This window comes from Peromyscus maniculatus, chromosome 7 (genome assembly GCF_049852395.1).
Source record: "Peromyscus maniculatus bairdii isolate BWxNUB_F1_BW_parent chromosome 7, HU_Pman_BW_mat_3.1, whole genome shotgun sequence".
In the NCBI taxonomy this organism is placed as follows: Eukaryota; Metazoa; Chordata; class Mammalia; order Rodentia; family Cricetidae; genus Peromyscus; species Peromyscus maniculatus.
This window is the reverse complement of record NC_134858.1, coordinates 32,364,705-32,383,142: the sequence shown is the minus strand read 5'-3', so window position 1 is coordinate 32,383,142 and position 18,438 is coordinate 32,364,705. Positions and strand designations below refer to the sequence as shown.

The 18,438-nt window shown below is 48.2% G+C and overlaps 1 protein-coding gene and 1 long non-coding RNA gene across 6 annotated transcripts in view; one reads left to right on the top strand and one right to left on the bottom strand.

The window, feature by feature from the left end:
* Positions 1-18,438, bottom strand: part of Kirrel3 (kirre like nephrin family adhesion molecule 3) — a 568,493-nt gene that overhangs the window by 301,662 nt on the left and 248,393 nt on the right. The gene's annotated exons all lie outside the window — the stretch shown is intronic.
* On the top strand, positions 3,633-9,032 carry LOC121830785 (uncharacterized). The gene is made up of 3 exons (XR_006074004.2): positions 3,633-3,779; positions 7,443-7,595; positions 8,760-9,032. It is a non-coding gene; the product is annotated as an uncharacterized LOC121830785 (long non-coding RNA).

The window sequence follows — 18,438 nt, the reverse complement described above, 5'->3', positions numbered from 1 at the left end:
CCGCATTCCTTTTTGTCATAGAGCAAGGAGTCAATGGGCCCTTCCTTGAATAATATTTACAGTGCCTTCCCCTGGGGTCAGGCACTGTGCCAGGTGCCAAGGTAGGCCTTTGCGCTCCTGCTTTTCCTAGGAAGAGAGTGAAGTTCAGGGAGGTGAGAGTCAGTCTAGAAACTTCTTCTTGCATCAGGAGCCAAAGCCCTGTCTTCTTGTGATGGGTTAATGGGCTTTCCGTACTTCCCAGGCTTAGCCACCCTGATTCTTAGGTGAGGAGAGTTCAAGAGAGGGGAGGAAACAGGTGTTGTTTCCTCAGTCTGTGGTAACCACGGAGGCAACAGGCCAGAAGGACCGGGGACAGTGTGTGATCTATGGGAGAGGACAGTGTGGTGCCTGGTATGCCATGAAGAATTAAGCTCAAGGAGATTCTGGAAGCTCCAGAGACTTCACATTCGTGTGAGAGATCAAAGACAGGGTCTCTGTGCCAGACTGAGCTATCAGACGGGATCAAAGCCGAACAAAAGGGCTCCTTTTGGTGTTCTGTGCGCTGGTGACTACCTGGCTGAGGCGGGGCACACAGAAAGCCATCATGATTTGGGAAATGTGCTCCCACTCATCTAGATCCCGTGCCCCATCTTACAGTTCACTGTGGCATGTCCATAAACAAACACCCTACCATGTCTATCAGCCTGCCCATGCTCACCCCCAAGCAGGGTGGCCTCTTGTGTCTTTCTAAGTGTGTGTATTCACGTTCCACGTCTTTCCTTAGGCCATTCTGGTGGAGACCACCTTGTTCACTGTGAATGGTGGTGTTGTTTTACCCCAGTTGAAGGGTCAGCGGAGTGAGGGGGGTTGGTGTTTCCCGGCACCTGGTCTAGCCTGTGCTAAGGCGTGGCCAGGGCCTACCTGCGGAGAGCATGGGGGTGGGAGTTCGCATCTGCTGTCAGCTCACTGCGGGGCTTTAGTTAGCTTGCTTTCTTCCTAGAAAACTCAGGCCGTCGGTCTCTGTCTGCAGCTGTCACTTTCTCCTTCTCTGGTGGCAAAAGTTGGCAAATGGAATCGCAACCCCACTGCTGGACGCGTCAAAGCAGATAGGCAGAGGGAAGAGAGGGCTGCTCTGGTGCTCAGTGAGGAGGGCCCAGGAGACAAGCCAGGAGTTTGTCCTCCCTTGCTTCTTAGCCGCAATACCTCCTAGCCCTAATGCCCTAGAGTGGATCTCTGACACTGTTTGATGGGATCCAGTATGGCACCCACCCTCATATGTTTCCTAAAAAATTGGCATTCAGTGATCTGGGAGAGACATTAAATTCAATCCCTCACCGATCTGTGGAAGATCTCTGACGTGTGCGTTCTGGAATTTTCTCTCAGAAATGTCCCTGCATTTCTTCTGGGGCTTCTCAGAAGGCTCTCTATTGGCTTCATGAAAGCATCCAAATTTCTCAAGATGTCTCTTTGTGAGCAGTCTCAGCCCACCTTACTAGCCTCCTCTCCCACCCCAGACTTCCAGTTTCCTGACAAGGCCAGGAAGGTGGGGCTGTACACCATCTCCCAGCATGTGTATTTTAGGGTCCCTGTGTCTCAGTTTACACTGTTATTCCCTGTGACATTCCATGTCTACTTCCCTAGTGTAAAATTCTAACTCACCCTTTAGGATCTGGCTCAATGTTCCCCTTTCTTCAAAGGTTTTACCTGTCACTTACTCGCACGGGGCGGGCCGGTAGTTTCAGGTTTCCCTGAGTTGCCTTGTCCTCTGAGACACATTGACCTGAGCACAGTGCACCAGGGTTAATTTAGACATGGCCACCTTCCCCAGACAATGAAAAGATTAGAGCTGTGAATTCTTATAGGCCGTGACGCTTTGAAACTACTCCAGACTTGCTGGCACAATGACAGAAGACATGTATGCATCTGGATATTTCCCTGAAGAGGCGGCTGCTGGGGCAGCATCTTCGGAGGCTGGACTATAGGATGCTCACTCCCGGCACATTTCAGGCTGGGGGTTCACACACGGTGGACCAGATTCTCAGAATCTCAGCCCTCTTCCTCCCTTCTATCCCCTCTGGGAAGGTGCTACTTTCCCCAGATGACTTTGTGGTGGCCTCAACCTAGAAGAGCTTACAGTTTGTAACTAAAACCCATGAGGACAAGCACAGCAGTCCCTGGGCTTGTTCTAAAATCGGAAGACTTGACATCCATGTAAGTCAGAGGCCTAAAGCTAAGACTGCTTGCCTGTGCTGTGGGCATGGAGCCCACTGGCATTCCTGGCTCCTCAGCTCCCTCTCTCACCCTTTAGGTCTCTGCCCCCCCCCCTTCCTGGGTGAGCTGTGTATTTCTGTTCCTCTTCCTTCTCATCTCTGTCTGCCTCACCAAGTGGAGAATTCGATTTTCTTTCTTAAGAAAATCAGATTTGACTTGGCTCGATCCATTTTCCCAATTGCTTTTGAGGCAGTAAGTGTCACTGTAAGGATGAAAGGACCACACTAGGACCTCCCAGTGCAGAGAGGCACAGGGACACAGCTGTGCCCAGTGACCCAGGAAAGACTTCTGCAGGCAGAAGGATGTGGATCTGAAGTCCTGGGTCCCAGAATCCAGAGATGAGGGGACCCTGAGGAAGGGTTTGGGAAGGGGCCATCACACATGTGAACATTACTTACCCATTTCCCACCTGCCTGGAGCTGTGGGAGAATGTCCCTCCAAGAGCATCTTGCTAGATAGGGGACAGAGGCAAGCAATATGCAGAAGAGTACACCGGAGTCCCATACAACTGGGATCAGTGATCTTAACTGTCCACTTGATGGGATAAAGATTTATCTAGAAGCACACTATTGGGTGTGTCTGATGTCTGAGGTGGTCTCCAGAGCCCACTAAGTCATGAAGGCTTTGAGGTAACAAATGGATTAATTCCTGGTGGATTCATAATATGATGACATTTCGGGAGTTGGTGAAAGGCAGAAGGTGAAAGGCCAGGGGGAGGAAATAGGTTATGGGAGGGCGGTGTGTCCTTGGGGGTTCTGCCCTACCCTGACCTCTTCCTGTATTCCTTCCTTTGTTTCCTGGCTGCCACAAAATGAACTATCATTTTCTGCCACAATGGGCTAAAACCCTAAACCCATGAGCTAACATAAATTTTCCCCCTAAGTTGTTCTCTCAAGTATTGCGGATACAGTGATGGGAAGGCTAACGCATACAGGCTGTGCTATGGTTCAGCTCTGACATGTCCCACCAACTGTGTGGGGAGGTTAGTGCCCTGGTTGGCAGTGTTATTTCCACGGTGGTAGGAGCTTTGGGGGATGGGGCTTACTGTAAGAATTAGACCACTGTGGGTGTGTCTCTGATCACTTCCTGACTTTCTTCTGACTCTTCCTGTTGGCTCTCATGAGATGAGTAGCTATGATTCACCACACACTTCCACCATGATGCTCTGCCTCATTACAGGCCCAGGGAAAAAAAAAAGAGAAGCAGAAATCCTGGACTGAAACTGCTAAAACTGGGAGGCAAAATACATCTGTCTTCCTTTAAACAGTTTCTCCCAGTACTGTGACACCGTTGAAGTCTAACAGAGGCTGGGGACACCAGGGTCATTGTGTAGCAAGCCCGGGTCACTAGTGGAAAAGTGTGGGTAGCCTACCAGGATTATCAGACCCATGAAGTGACCAGGACTATAGGAGGCACAGACTCAATGCCTCTTGGTGGCCATGAAGCCTTGGAGGAGTCCCATGAAGATGAAAACACCGAGCCTCCATTATCTCACTTACAGAATAAGATGAGCATGCTTCACAGGTGTTGTAAGTATCAACGCTCTGGTCACTGCATGTTGCGTGTGCTTCTATTGGACATGTAGGTTCACAGCTCATTTACCCACGAAGTTCAAGAGAGTCACATGCAGCACATTTTCCCTAGTCCTGTGCAGGTTTCTTAGAGAATCTGCTTGCATCTCATTTACTAATGCACTTCCAGGACTGAGCATCTTGTCCTGTTTGCCCTCATGGAATTCAGTGGTGTTCACTCACCTGAGCCAAGGTGATGAACGTGAGACTGCGGTCCACAAGTGCCCACAGCTGTTGGTTTTCTGGCTAAAGCGATGCCCATCCAAGACTGACAGGAACTTGAACAACCTTGTCATTTTGTGCAGGAGCGGAAGTGAGAGATAAGCCCTGAATGCTTATCAGTGGAGCAAAGGCAGTTCAGGTGTAAGGGGGCAGGGGACCAGTTTAGTGAGTAACTTGATGCCCTAGGATGAGAGATTTGGGACCCTCAGGTCTTTCTGCTTCCTGCATTAATTCCATAGCCCCTCTTACACCCTCTACTAATTCAAGCAGAGCAGGGCTACAGCTGCTTCCTGAATCCTTCACCCTGAAGGTACTACAGCATTTGTAGGCTACTATCTATATTCAGAGAGCAGAGGCTAGACCATGGGGTTTAAAGCATGAGAAGCTAAATGGGCTGGCTGGGCAAGGAACTGTGTGATTGCTGAGGCTATATGGGGGGGTGGCTTTGGGGGACGGGCATGCTTTCGTGAAGGCCTGGAGTAGACCAAGGCCATGGGAAGCATGTCCTACTGCCAAGAAACAAGAGCTGGGCCCTCTCCCTTCACCTCTGGCAGGGCTGAGTGCTGCTAGAATAGGTAGGCAGACCAAAAACACCGTGAGTGGGTCAAAGAGATAACAAGAAAGGAATGGCCTGTTAGAACCTGGCTATATCTTTTTTGGGAAACAGATTTCTAAGAAACACAGGATTCTGTTTTAATAGCAAATCTCACTCAGGAAAGGGAGGTGGTGTGATGCAGTGTGGAAATCCGGAAAGGGAGGTGGTGTGATGCAGTGTGGAAGTCAGGAAAGGGAGGTGGTGTGATGCAGTATGAAAAGCAGGAAAGGGAGGTGGTGTGATGCAGTGTGGAAATCCAGAAAGGGAGTTGGTGTGATGCAGTGTGGCAGTCAGGAAAGGGAGGTGGTGTGATGCAGTGTGGAAGTCAGGAAAGGGAGGTGGTGTGATGCAGTGTGGAAATCTGAAAAGGAAGGTGGTGTGCTGTAGTGTGGAAGGGAGGTGTGTGATGCAGTGTGAAAGGGAGGTGGTGTGATGCAGTGTGGAAATCAGGAAAGGGAGGTGGTGTGATGCAGTGTGAAAGTCAGGAAAAGGAGGTGGTGTGATGCAGTGTGGAAGTCAGAAAAGGGAGGTGGTGTGATACAGTGTGGAAGGGAGGTGTGTGATGCAGTGTGAAAGGGAGGTGGTGTGATGCAGTGTGAAAGTCAGGAAAGGGAGGTGGCGTGATGCAGTGTGAAAGGGAGGTGGTGTGATGCAGTGTGGAAATTAGGAAAGGGAGGTGGTGTGATGCAGTGTGAAAGGGAGGTGTGTGATGCAGTGTGAAAGGGAGTTGGTTTGATGCAGTGTGGAAGGGAGGTGGTGTGATGCAGTGTGAAAGGGAGTTGGTGTGATGCAGTGTGGAAGGGAGGTGGTGTGATACAGTGTGAAAGGGAGTTGGTGTGATGCAGTGTGAAAGTCAAGAAAAGGAGGTGGTGTGATGCAGTGTGAAAGGGAGGTGGTGTGATGCAGTGTGGAAGGGAGGTGGTGTGATGCAGTGTGAATGTCAGGAAAGGGAGGTGGTGTGATGCAGTGTGGAGGTCAGGAAAGGGAGGTGGTGTGATGCAGTGTGGAGAGAAGGAACGAGTGAAGACTGACGAGGGATTAGTAGTGTTGGCAGGGGTACGGGGTGCAGCTTGGCAGCAGAGCGCTTGCCTAGTATGCACAAGGCCTGGGGTTCCATGCCCCAGCTCTGGGGGGAAAAACTGTCAACAGAAGTCCATTTAGGGACACAGTGCAGGAGAGAAAGGAAGTTGTTCTGGCAAATCAGCTCCAGCCAGAGCCTCACAGTGCCACATGAGTGAATCAATGGGTCAATAGGTGCTTCTCCTCCATGGCATCAGGGAGTGATTAGCCTTAATGTGCCAGGGGATCATCGGGGTAAACAATGAGACTGGCAGGTGGGGTAGGAGGGAGCACCCTGGTGTTCTGCTGTTGAGCCCAGGAGACAGGCTGTCAGGGAACCCACAGGTGGCTGTCTAGGAATCCTTTGTGGCTATTCACAGGGCCCGGAACACCCCCTTGGGCAGGGATGATGCTGGCCACCCAGACCCCAGAGCACACACTTGCTCCTTTATGAGCTTCTGGGGTCCCTGTGGCCAGAGGCTCAAGGGAGGGGGACCTGGCAAGTTGTGTTTGAATATCATTTACACTACAGCATGTCTGTCTAGTATTTTTAACCTTTCCAAATCCTTCATGTTCATGAGCCCATCTGCTGCCAAACTATACCTTCTAGGTATCCAGCAGATTCTGTCTCCACCCCCCCCCCCCCATTTCACTTCCATCCCACTTCTGCAACATTTGGATAGATTCTTCTGGAAGCTGTCTTTTGCCATCTTCTTTCTGGAACATTTCCCCCTGGCTTTCATTTCTCCTGGGTACCTGTGCCAATCCTCCTGCCCTTCTGCACAGGCACGGGATGCTGATACCTTGTGTTCTCGCCTCAGCCCTCTTCCTCCTCATCTAGTCTCCAGAAGGTGTTTCCATCATGCACAAGAATGTTCTCCCATATGGGTCTCTACCTGGCCCTTGGCTCTGACCTACAGAACTGTAGGCACCACTACCAACAGCTCCAGGGAAGCTTAGCTTGGAGATTCCAACCGGGAGTGAGTTTTCTCCCCAGAAAGTACTAGCAATGTCCTGCGGCATTTTCCAACGCTCTGCCTGGACGACTGTTCTACCATCAGGTGGTTGGAGGCTACCATCAGGTGGTTGGAGGCAGGCATGCTGCAGGACATCCCCGGAGAGTCCCTTCACAGCTAGGCACCAAGTGTGAAAAGTACTAAGTGACTGACTCCACCTTGAGGCCTTGTTGATCTTCCCAGCCCCAACTTCACTTCTCCCCCAAATGCCATATTTCTACAAGACCAGACATGGCCCAGTTCTATACATGAATCATGTGCTTGCATGCCTCTCGATCCTTTCCCAAGCTGCAAATGACCCTATCTCAGGTCCACCCCACCATGCCCATGGTTGACTTCTGACTAGAGCTTACTCAGTCTTTCCAGATTCAGCCTAGTAGCCTTTTCCACGTGAAGGCTTCTATTCTCCATGCTTCCGTTACAGCCTGTCTACCTTCGCCTGCCTACTCCTCATATTTCTGAACTCTCCTTGAGGTCACACATGTCACAGTGGTGATCTTTACAGACCCAGGGCCTAGGGAAGGAGCAGATACCAAAGGTGGCTCTGGCAAAGCTTATCTTTGCTTCTGGAAAGCCAGGACTAGTGTTCGGCCTTTCACACTGTATACCGTCCTAGCCAGACTGAAAATAGGAGGCCATAATGGGGTCCCTCTGGCTCCTCATTAGAAGAGAACAAGAACATGCTTGGCTCTGTTGCCTCCTTAAGTGCTTCCATTTATTCACAAGCAGAAAGACAAGAGCCTGGCCCGTAGCATATGCCGGATCAAAACCAGAGAACAAAAGCGATTGTGAAAGAAAGGACTGGAAACAGTAGCCACTTTGATGCAGGCAAGTCTTTGAGGGATGGTGCCCCCAGCAGTGAGGAGAAGAAGCTGCCAGAAGGTGAGCAAAATCATTGCAGGCGGGGAGGGGGCTGCAAGCTGCTCTGCAGGCTTCCGGCAGGCACAGCGGTTGGTGTGGGGGGTCTCATTAATCTCCCCTCCTTGTTGCCCAGCCTCGGGCCTTCACAATCTGCTCCATTAGGAGATTTAGGATTCCTACAGGAATGGCAATCTGAGCTGAGATTTGAGAGGGAGGATTAGAAGTGATGGTTAGAATAACAGAATCATTAATAGGAACTTATCAGCACTCTAAGATTTCGTAATTTATGTAATATGTAATAAATGAGTGTATTGAGCCCCTGAATGCAGAAATACCCAGATGTTGCCATCCAAATAGCCAAGTGTCCTCATGAAGTCCCCCGCCCCCCCAAGAAAACAAGTTCACAAATGAAGGCAAAATGATGCTGGATAGCCAACCAGACATATGCTCACATCTCCAGAGCTCTTTGGTCAGCTGACTAAGCAACAGTTACTAGACAAGTTAGCGCTAACCAGCTTCCTAGCAGCCAGTCCAGGACAGTACTGACTCAAGGCTATAGCCTGAAGCTGAAACAGGCAGCCATGAAAGTGAATGTTTTCCTTAAATTACTAGTCTTTCAGGACTTGGGCAGCCCAGTCTTGAGGCAGCATCATCTCCATGCTGGAGCCCTTTGGAAGAAAGCCCGGGATGGGGGACAAAGGAAGGCGACTTGTGCTGGGATATACTTTATCCAAAGACAGTCTTGAGGTCTGTTCTCAGGGAACTGTAGGCAGGAGAGGTAGCCTCGTCGTAGAAACCAAGCGGCTCAGAAGGCAGCAGGAGGCTGGACCCGACCTTAAGGGACAGCCCTTCAGTGTCCCGTTGTAGGCTCCTGGCAGTGTGTTCACCCACTGCAGTCATAGATGTTCCAAGTGACTTTCAGTGAGCTGCCACGCCTAAGGAGGGACCCGTTCTCACTGTGACTACTGGAGAAATGGAGCTTAGGCTTGGCACTACCTTGTATTCTGAGCATTTGACCTTGGAGGCAAGGAATCCTATGTGTAATTTCTAGCATCTGTGTTGGGATGTCAGTGTGCCCTGTCCGTCTTCACTTTGGGTTTGGGTGTGAACGTTTCTGAAGGTTTTCGGCAGGATGGGAAAGTGTCTGGGGGATGGTAACAACTAACAGGAAGTTTTTCGTTACAGGGGGTTCCCCAACTTCTGGGCTTCCACAGATGCCATAGATGAAGAGACCCACAATCATGGCAAGGCCCCCCCTCTGAAGGGCCTTTTATCCTGCACCATAAGAGAGCCCCTTTCTAAGCCTGGACAATTAGTCATCATCCCCAGCGCTCCCTCTAGCCCCTGAAGGGATGCATGTGCTCGGAAGAGCACACCAATGTGCATCTTTGGAAAGATCTGGATTCCTTTCTTCTCCCTCTGAGCTGTCACTTGTTGTAAAAACAATCATTGATATTCAGCCATTATGCTTCCATAATCATTAATATTCTTAAAAGGCTCCTGGAAACACATTTATACAAGGCTACATGATCAGTTCCTGCGTTTACTTTCAATTTAAATAATAGTTTTAGCCAGGGTTTTGATGTGTTGTTTGCTTTTATTACTGTTCTGCCCCTATCTGTATCTTGACACAGTGTCGTTTAATATTTTATGAATTTCCCCTTGTCCCCTTTCCCTCACACATGTGGTTCTAAGGAGCTGATGGTACAATTTTTTTTTTTAAACTTGCACTTTTAACTTTCCTTAGGCTTGCTGTAAACAAGCTGTGGCATGTCTCTGGTTCCCCCCCCCCAAACCCCCAGCAATAATGGGAGGGGCTAAATAAACCAACAGAGCTGCTTTGCTAAACTGGCACAGGGAAGCTAATGTGTTTTGGCTCTGCTGGAGACTCAGAGTGACAGGACAGTGACTTCAGGCCAGATGTGACACAACTTGGAATAAATCAGAGTCCACCTCTCAAAATGAGGTTCATAGCATGATATTACTAGATACCCGTGTTCAGGGATCACTGGGTCAGCATCTGCATTTTAGTGAGCTCCTCATGTGATTTGTTTGACCACTGAAGTCTGAGAAGCAGTGCACTAAAGGATCAAGTAGTGTGAAGCAACTAGATGTCCTATGTAGATCAATCTCCTATTGAACTTGAAGTGCCTCAGTTTCCTAAGTACTGGGGTGACAGGTATTCCACACTGTGTCTTCCTCCTCCTTCTCCTGCTTCTGCTCCCCTTTCCCCTTCTTCCTGCAGTGTCTCCCTATGTAGCTCAGATTGACCTAGAACTCAAGACAATTCTCCTGCCTTCATCTCCCGACTACTGTGGTCTTGAGGCCATTTTAGACACTGTGATCACTGTCTGCCCCCAACATGTCCCCCACTCCATGTTTTAGTTCATCTACTCATTCAATTAAGAAACCTCATAGCTAGTACCATGGGACAGGTAGAGAGAAGGCAGTATGGTTACATGCAAAAACCAGAGATGTGTCAAAATGCTGAAGCCATGCAGCTGTGGACAATAACGGGTAGGTCAGAGACGTTTTCGTTGGAAAGGTGACCTTTGACCTGCCTGTTGGAGGATGAAAAAGAGTTCCTGTAGTAGTTACTATTCTGTTGCCATGACAAAACACCACGACCAAGGCCACTTAGAGAAGGAATGGTTCATTTGGGCTTGGGGTTCCAGGAGGATGAGAAGTCACCGCCATCATGATGGGGAGGCTCGGCAGCACGCAGCAGATGCGGTGGGAGGAGCAGGAAGCCGGCAGCTCAGACTATGAACCAAACGCATGAAGCAGAGAACAAGCTAGAAGTAGGGCAAGGCCCTCAGTCTCAAAGCCCCTCTCCTGCCAGCCACACACTTCCCCCAACAAGGCCACACTTCCGAACCCTTCCCAAAGGGCTCCACTCACTGAGGGCCAAGCGTTCAAACACATGAGCCAGTGAGGGACATTCTTATTCCAGCCAGCACAGTTTGCTTGAGAAGGACAGTGTTAAGTGGGGCTGGATGGGGTTTGTGGCTGGAATGCGGTTGTCTTCTGATCTGGTTCTGCCTGGCTGTGGTGGGGGCAGGGCCAACATGCCCTGGCTGGTGTGTTTTCGGTGCCTGTCATGGGGGCCTTCATGGTGGACATTAGCAGGGGAAAGCTTCCCAGGGGGTCACAGTTGGCTCCTGCAGGATAGAGGAGTGTATCCTGTAGCCTGGGTGCTGGCCGCTCTGCAGCCTCCCCTATCCACTCTTGGTTGACACTTAATATAGAAACGCGGCCTGTAACTGGTGGCAGATCAATACCCCACTGAAGAATAAAACCTCTCTTGGGGCAGGCCAGAGCAGGGATGTGATCTTAGGAACGTGCACTGGGGAGCCGGGCCTTATTGCCTCAGGTAGCTTTGGAAGTAGCAGGCAGCTGTCAGGCCCGAGAAACGGGAACCTGGGAGTAGCAGAAATCGAAACCTGTAACTCAGACTTAAGGACAGATATTATTTCCTTGTCTTTTTCTGTATGAGCTGAAGTCAATTGCCGTTTAGGTAGAGCCAAAGAGAAAAGAAGACATGAACTTGTTGCAAGGGAACCAGTCTAGCTAAAAATTCCTTTCTTATCACTTCTTCCTGATCTGTGGCATTTTATCACGGACAACGGAGGAATGGGTCATCTTAACTTAATGGCAGAAGAAAGAGGAATCATTCCTGCTATGAAGGTGTCATATAAATACCTGAGTATTTATGGGATCTTGACTTGGCTTGGTGATGTGGCTGTGCTCTGAATTGGTCCTACCAATTTTCTTTGCATTTGGCAGTCCTCATGAGCCCTGATGTAGCTCGAGGAGTCTTAAAAAACTGCCTAGCATAGTGCCCAGCACAAAGTACATGTTCCAGGCATCCATTAGTCCCTCTCTTTGCATAGGGATCGCTGCTGGAAACCTTGCATTTGTGTGGATTCAGTCTCAAGAGGGATGGTGGAGAGAGCAGATGGCCAGGGTGTACTTCCATCCAATTCATGGCAATCCCAGCACCGTAGATGGGGCATTATTCAGCATGCCAGAAGTTTTACACACATTCCCTCATTGAGTCCTCCCATCAAGTAGGCACAGCCGGCATTATGGTCTCCGCTTTGCAGATAAGCAAACTGAGGCTCGGAGAGATGAAACAACTCGACCCGTTACATAAAACTGAAATGTAAATGCCAGAGTTGGCACTTGTGACGGTGGCAGATGACTCAACCCCAGCTGTTCTGGGCTGTTCTGGGTGCACATACCACTTTCCAACTGCAAAACCTGAGAGCAAAGATGATCCCCTAAGGATCCTCTGGGCCACAGGTTCTCAAATATGCAAGTTTGCCTCAAGAGAGTTTGACAGTGTGAGAAGATACTTAGGTTGTCACCACTGGGAACACAGAGAGGAGCACCTGCTACTGGCTTCTGGTGAGATGCCGAAGATGGTGTGGAGCATCCTGCAAAGCACAGGACAGTCTCTATACTAATGCCACAGTGCTGAGGTCTACGCCGATTGCCTGACTCTGTAGAGGAGAAAACTGAGGTAGAGTTCAGAGTCACGCTTGCTACCAGGGCAGAGCCTGCTAGGGACCATCACACTCTCCCTAAAGCCAATGAGGAGGACTTCAGATGATATACCCTTGTCTGGTGCCAGTGCGCATCAAGTCTAGCCATCTAGCCATCCTGGGAGCCAGAAATTTGTCACATCAAAACAGCATTATCTTTAGAACAGCACTCCATATGGATTTTAGGGTGTGAAAGCTGAGGTTATCTCAGTGTATTTCCTAATTGTCTCTATGGAAACCAGATAGTATGCTTAGTGAGATGTGCTTCTCAAAGGAAAAGTAGAAGCTTCCCCTGGTGGATCTGGCCTTAAGGACACCGGTGGCTATCTGCCTGTTGTGCTGGTGCTCAGGTCTTGGGGAAAGGGGTAGGGATGCACCTTCAGTGCAGAGCATGGCATGCCATTAGCATCTAGAGCCAAAGTTCAGAGCAAGTTCTGGTCACTCACTGTGAGCTAAGTGAGGGAAGAACAGAGACAGCTGGCCCTCTACAGACAGTTATCCAGTGCCCTGTACCACTGTGCAGGCAGCTTGTGAAATCCTGGGGACCAGGACAGCATCAAGAAGAGAGAGAAGGCCACTGGATCACATATGGATTCTTGATACTGTCTCTGGGTCTCCGTTTCCCTACTGGTCCAGTGATGACTGTAGTTCTAGTATCTGGAGAAATTAGTTCATTGTAAAAGGAGCCTGGTGCCAAGAGCAAGGACCCATGAACCCCATCATGTTTTAGTTTCTCTGTGGACTATTCGAGGACATCTTCAGACATGGTACAGATTCAGAACATTAGTCCAAGGCAAGACATTTTACTAATGCAAATTTGGGTGCCATATCCACAGATTTGACCAAACACAATAAAATATATTTATTTCTTAAAATATTGTACCCATGTGTGTACTTACAATACATTTATAATTGTGTGAAATACTGTAGAGAATTTAGAGATACATTTAAAGTAGATGCAAGGAAGAGTCCTGTAAATGCTCCACCACTTAATAAAGAATTTAAGCACCCTCAGATTCTGGTAGCTGTAGAGGGAATAAATTCAAGGATCAGCTGTATGCCCAAATCTACCTATATATGGTAGAGATCAAGTATGTAAAGTCTGAAGCCATGCCCAGAAACAACAGCCAATGCCTCTTTCATTGTTTAGAGAACACACCCTTGAATCTCCCCTTTAGTTCCACCCACTCTATCTGGTCCTCCAAGCCCATGAGCTCACTCTGTCTCCCTAGACTCCCAGAACAGGAAGGGGCTTCATGGAGGATGTCACACACGTATCCCTGTGTCTCCCTGGAACTCACACTGTGGAAGGACGGTCTCCAAGGCAGAGCTTCTGGAGAGTGCTAATGGAGTCCTTTGGTATCCAGCCTGAGCCTCTGACTTTTTTCCTAAGAGCTCAACATTGTGGTTCAATATCTGCTGGATGGTAATTAATAGCACTTAATTTGTAAGTCTGGGGCTTGTTTCTCATTTGTTAAGAAGGGAGACTGACAGAGCTACCCCAGTTTTGGCTCCTTTTTCCCCATCACCCTTCCCAGAAATGTCCAGCACTATTTCAACTCTAGCAAGTTTTAGGAACAGAAAGCTAAAAACAGAGGAATGTTCAGTGCTCTAATTACTCAGGAAAAAAGGGGGCTATGGAAACCCAAAACAAACACTCTCACCTCACTCTTAGGCCAGACTTGTGTCAGACTGGAAACCTCTCAGGCTGTGGGCTCACTCTTTCCCTTTTTTCCAGACACTGTTGCAAACAAGGCGCCTCAGTGATAAAGCCATTGCATATTGAGTGCCTACTAGGTTCCAGGACACACAGACACACAGACATACAGACACACAGACACACACACACACACACACACACACACACACACACACACACATTTATGTGTGTCATATCTATATATATTTCATTTCATTATCTTAAGATTGTAACAATCAAAAGGCAGGTAGACATCTCCATTGTTCAAATGAAGAAGCTGGGTTTCGGAAAAAAAAAAAAAAAAGTCATTTGTTCCAGACCACGTGGGGAGAAAATGGCAGAATGGAAACAAATTCACACGAGGCTAGCTCCAAAGCAGAACTCTTCCCTCAGATTCATCTTAGTGTGGAAAGCATGGATCCTCTAGTGTGAATTGCATCTTGTGAAGCGGAGCCATAATCATCTTCGTCTGACCTTGTTTGGGCCTGGTCATGGGCTGGCTTCCTGTTCACCTGCATCATGTTGTGCGTGTGTGTGCAGACAGGCATCAATGGGACTCACTCATTTTCCATACGGAGAAACTGGGACTCTGGGACGTTAAGGCTTTGGTAGAGTCAGAAGATGACAAAGCCATACTCAGTGAGCTGGCTGCATAGGCAGCTCCTGCTAACAAGGACCCACTCCTATGCTCCGTACCTGGCTGGGTGGTTCCACAGGACAATGTCGTGGCAATGTGTAACTGACACTCGTATTTCCTTCAGGCAGGAGTGTGGCGAAGCAAGCAGCATTCCAAGGTGTGTGGCGTGCTTGGCAGGCAATGAATGAATGAGTACTCCTGCCATCAATGTCGGTGGTGGCAGACACCCACACCAGCCATGCAACGAACACCGCAGACGAAACAACGTGCATCAGATTTTAAAAACCTCGGGGAGTCTGGGGGCAGGCAAATAAAATGTGCTCCGTTCTGCCAGAGCTGAGGGGATTGGACAAGAAGGAATGCTTAAAATTTTGACACTGCGCTTTGATCAGTTTGACAGGTTTAATATTATAGAAATATTTCATTGTTGCAACCGAGAGGAGGAAATCTAATCGTCCATCCAGGTGAACTACAGATTTGTCTCAATTCACTAGAGGGGATGGGGGGGGGGCACAAAGGAAGCAAAGATGACTTAAAATCCAGCTTCCCTTGCAGTGGTCTGGCCTGTGAGTTTATGCGTTTTCCACCTTTCCCTTTTCAAGAAAGTTAAGTCACCGCTTTGTCTTCGAGTTTTTTTTTTTTCTTTTTCTAAGTTGCATCTGGTTTGTTTTCTCTCCACATCCGTTTTGAGCAGGTAATGAAGACTGCAGAAAGGGATTTCTGCTGTGATTAATGAGAGGAAATGCAGATGGGGCTGGAGAGCAGCAACCATCTACGGATAATTTTATAAATAGGACCGAAAGAAATTCCAGCACTCAAGTGTGAAACTCAGCGGAGGCCTCCTTTCCCTGCAGAAGCCTGGAATCTGGAGAAAGTCCTCATGGACAGGCCAGGCCAGCCTTCAGTGGTCGCTAGGTGTCCTGAGGTGGAGGTGACACAAACACACCTAAATCATACATCTCTTCCTCCCAGGAAGCACCTTGCTTATTTGCTTTCTGGCAGCATCTTCTTTCATCTTGGAGGACATTCTTGCATTTGTCTGACCCAGGATCTAAGCCCCTAAAGCTGGTAAGGGAGCACATGGTGTCTCTGTGGAGCAAGGGGAAGCTTAGGGCTTGGTACACACAACACGAAAGGCCACAAAGACACAGTGCACAAAGATGAGTTCTTACTTCAGCACAGCCAAGGTTCTGATATAATCTTTTTTTTTTTAAATTGGGAGCATAGATGTAATGCTGGCTAGATTTACATTTACTTTAATTAATTAATTACTTAATTAATTAGTGATGCTAGGGATCAAACCTAGGGCCTTGCTCTCACTTGGCAAGTGCTCTGCCACTGAACTGCACCCCTAGGCTAGATTTACATTTAAAATGAGGTCATGCTTCTTGGATAAAGAAAACTGAGCAGGAGATACAATTTACTCCATGAGAATTCCCCAAGGTACAAGTGACAGGCTCTTGGGCGTGTCATTGGACAGTGCTTACATTGAGTGTGGGATTAGGCAGAGTGGTAGGCCAGAAATGAGATTTAAGCACAGGATTCTCATGTTTACAAGCCCAGGATGGAAAGCTGTGGGAAGCCACCTCCAGTATCACAAGGGAGGTGACTCTTCCCCAAGAGCAGGAAGAGGCAGTTGGTGTCCAAGATAGAGTGTCCTCTCCACACGTGGGTCTCGTGCCTCTTTTTATGCTTGTGTGAGCTGTACCCTTTTCCCCATCCTTGGAACACAGACCCCAGTTCTAGCTCAGATCCCTGCAGTGGTACTGGCACCAGCTTAAGAGTATAAGTATGAGCCGGGCGGTGGTGGCGCACGCCTTTAATCCCAGCACTCGGGAGGCAGAGGCAGGCAGATCTCTGTGAGTTCAAGGCCAGCCTGGGCTACCAAGTGAGTCCCAGGAAAGGCGCAAAGCTACACAGAGAAACCCTGTCTCGAAAAACCAAAAAAAAAAAAAAAAAAAAAAAAAAAAAAAAAAAAGAGTATCAGTACGAAGATGCATACGATGGTGGCTGGAGAAATCACTTCGTTTGTCAAGTGCTTGCCATGAAGACCTGAGTGTGAGCTCCAGAACCCATGCTGGAAAGCCAGGCCTGGTGGCATGTGCTTGTACTCCTAGCCCTGGAGAAGTGGAGACAGGCAGATCACTAATAAGTTAATTTATTTAGATATTCCTAGCATATGATTGGCGAATTCCAAGCCAGTGAGAGATCCTGTCTCAAAAAAGGTTAGATGGTCCCTGAGAAATAAAACCTCTGGCCTCCCCCACCCCCAACATGCACACCCTCCACAGGCACACATATACACATATTAAAAAACCCTATAATTTTCACAAGACAGCCTTTCTGGTCTTTTCATTCTTTCACTTAATATTTTTGTGGTTTTTTTTTTTTTTTCACCAATCCATCCACAGAGACAGCATGCCAAACCTTGTAGGAGTTCTAACTTTTGCTTGACACTGAGACCTGCACCTTAGTATCCTCCCTTAGTGTGTTGAGGGTGACCAATGAAAGAATCATGGATCTTCAAAACAAATAAAAACAAACATACACACACAAAACACTTAAGAAAGAGTCCATACTGGGTTGTAGGAGAATGGGAACTTGCAGCACATAGTCGAGTCTAGGAGGCAGGTAGAGAAATATTGGTTGAAAAGAAGACTCTCAGCAAGAAACTAAGCATTATGTGGCTAGAGATGAGAACCCTTATCGTGGGGAGATGGTACATGATTTGGATTCTGGGGCTTTGCTCCTGGGGATGCTAAGTCAGTGGGACACAGGATACCAGGACTTCCTTCTTAGGCAGTTCTAATGTAGCTGGTATTTGGGAATTCATGGAGGTCTTGGGTGGCTCCCAAATAAAGACACTGAAGCCCAGGAAGATGTAACATACAGACAGGGTCACATGCCTATTAAGAGGGGAAGAGTTAGATTCCCATTCTATTGTTCTTCTTATTACTTCTAACTCATCGGTTAGAGTTTCCTGATGGAGAATCCCAGGGGTCTGTGGGCGCCAGGGGGTTGAATGGAGGACACTTGGGCTAAGAAGGAAGAATGGCTTTGAACACATGTGAAGCTCTATTTACATCACGCTTTAAATTGAACTTCCCATTCTCTAGCTTCAGCTTCCAGAATGCAACCTTAATCTCCTTCATTTGCATAAGCTTTAAAATAAGCCTTTAGAACAAATGTAAATGGATCTTCAAAGAACAATATTATGATGGGTTCAGTGTAAATGACTCAAAAACATATGGATGGTATTTCTTGAGGATTTCCCAGAGAGTCGCTGTCTGTCTGTATGCAAAGGAACTTCATCACTGAAGCAAGGGAGGTGGGAAAGGGGTATCCATGGGAAGATAACATAGCCTACCCTTTCCACTGCCCAGATCCATTTTCATGCTGCACTGAGGTGTACAGATAACATGAAGTGGCCAACACAAATCAGAACTCAGTCTCTGGAACACACTGAATGTGGGCAGCAAAGAGCAGCGACCCTCCCAGGTCACAGGATTCAGGATAGAAAGGAACCAGAGCTTTTCCACATAAGTCCTTCCATCCCAGGGATGAAGAAACGGAAGTTGAGAGAAGGCAAGTGACTTTCATCATCACACAGTCAGTATGTGGTGAAACTATGGCATCAGTCCAGAGATGTCTAACTCCAAATCTTATTTTCTTTTCAATACATTGTCCAGCAGCTAAGAAATCATCAGACATTGGAACTGGGAGGCAAACACAGCTTCAAGGAAAGGCAGCTAGCACCGTATTGATCAACAGCTTTGGGACATCACTGACAAGCTGGTTGCTGGGCAACATGGTTTTTCTCTGAAGAGACAAGAAGGAGATCCCAATGATGATGGATCTGCATTAAGCAAAACCCAATCACAAGGCACTGTCAGGTCAAAGACATGGCTTTCGTGGTTTGGAGTTTCTAGGTCAGCTGCCCAGGGGCTGTCTCCTGCTCAGCTTATCTGAGATGAGGTCATC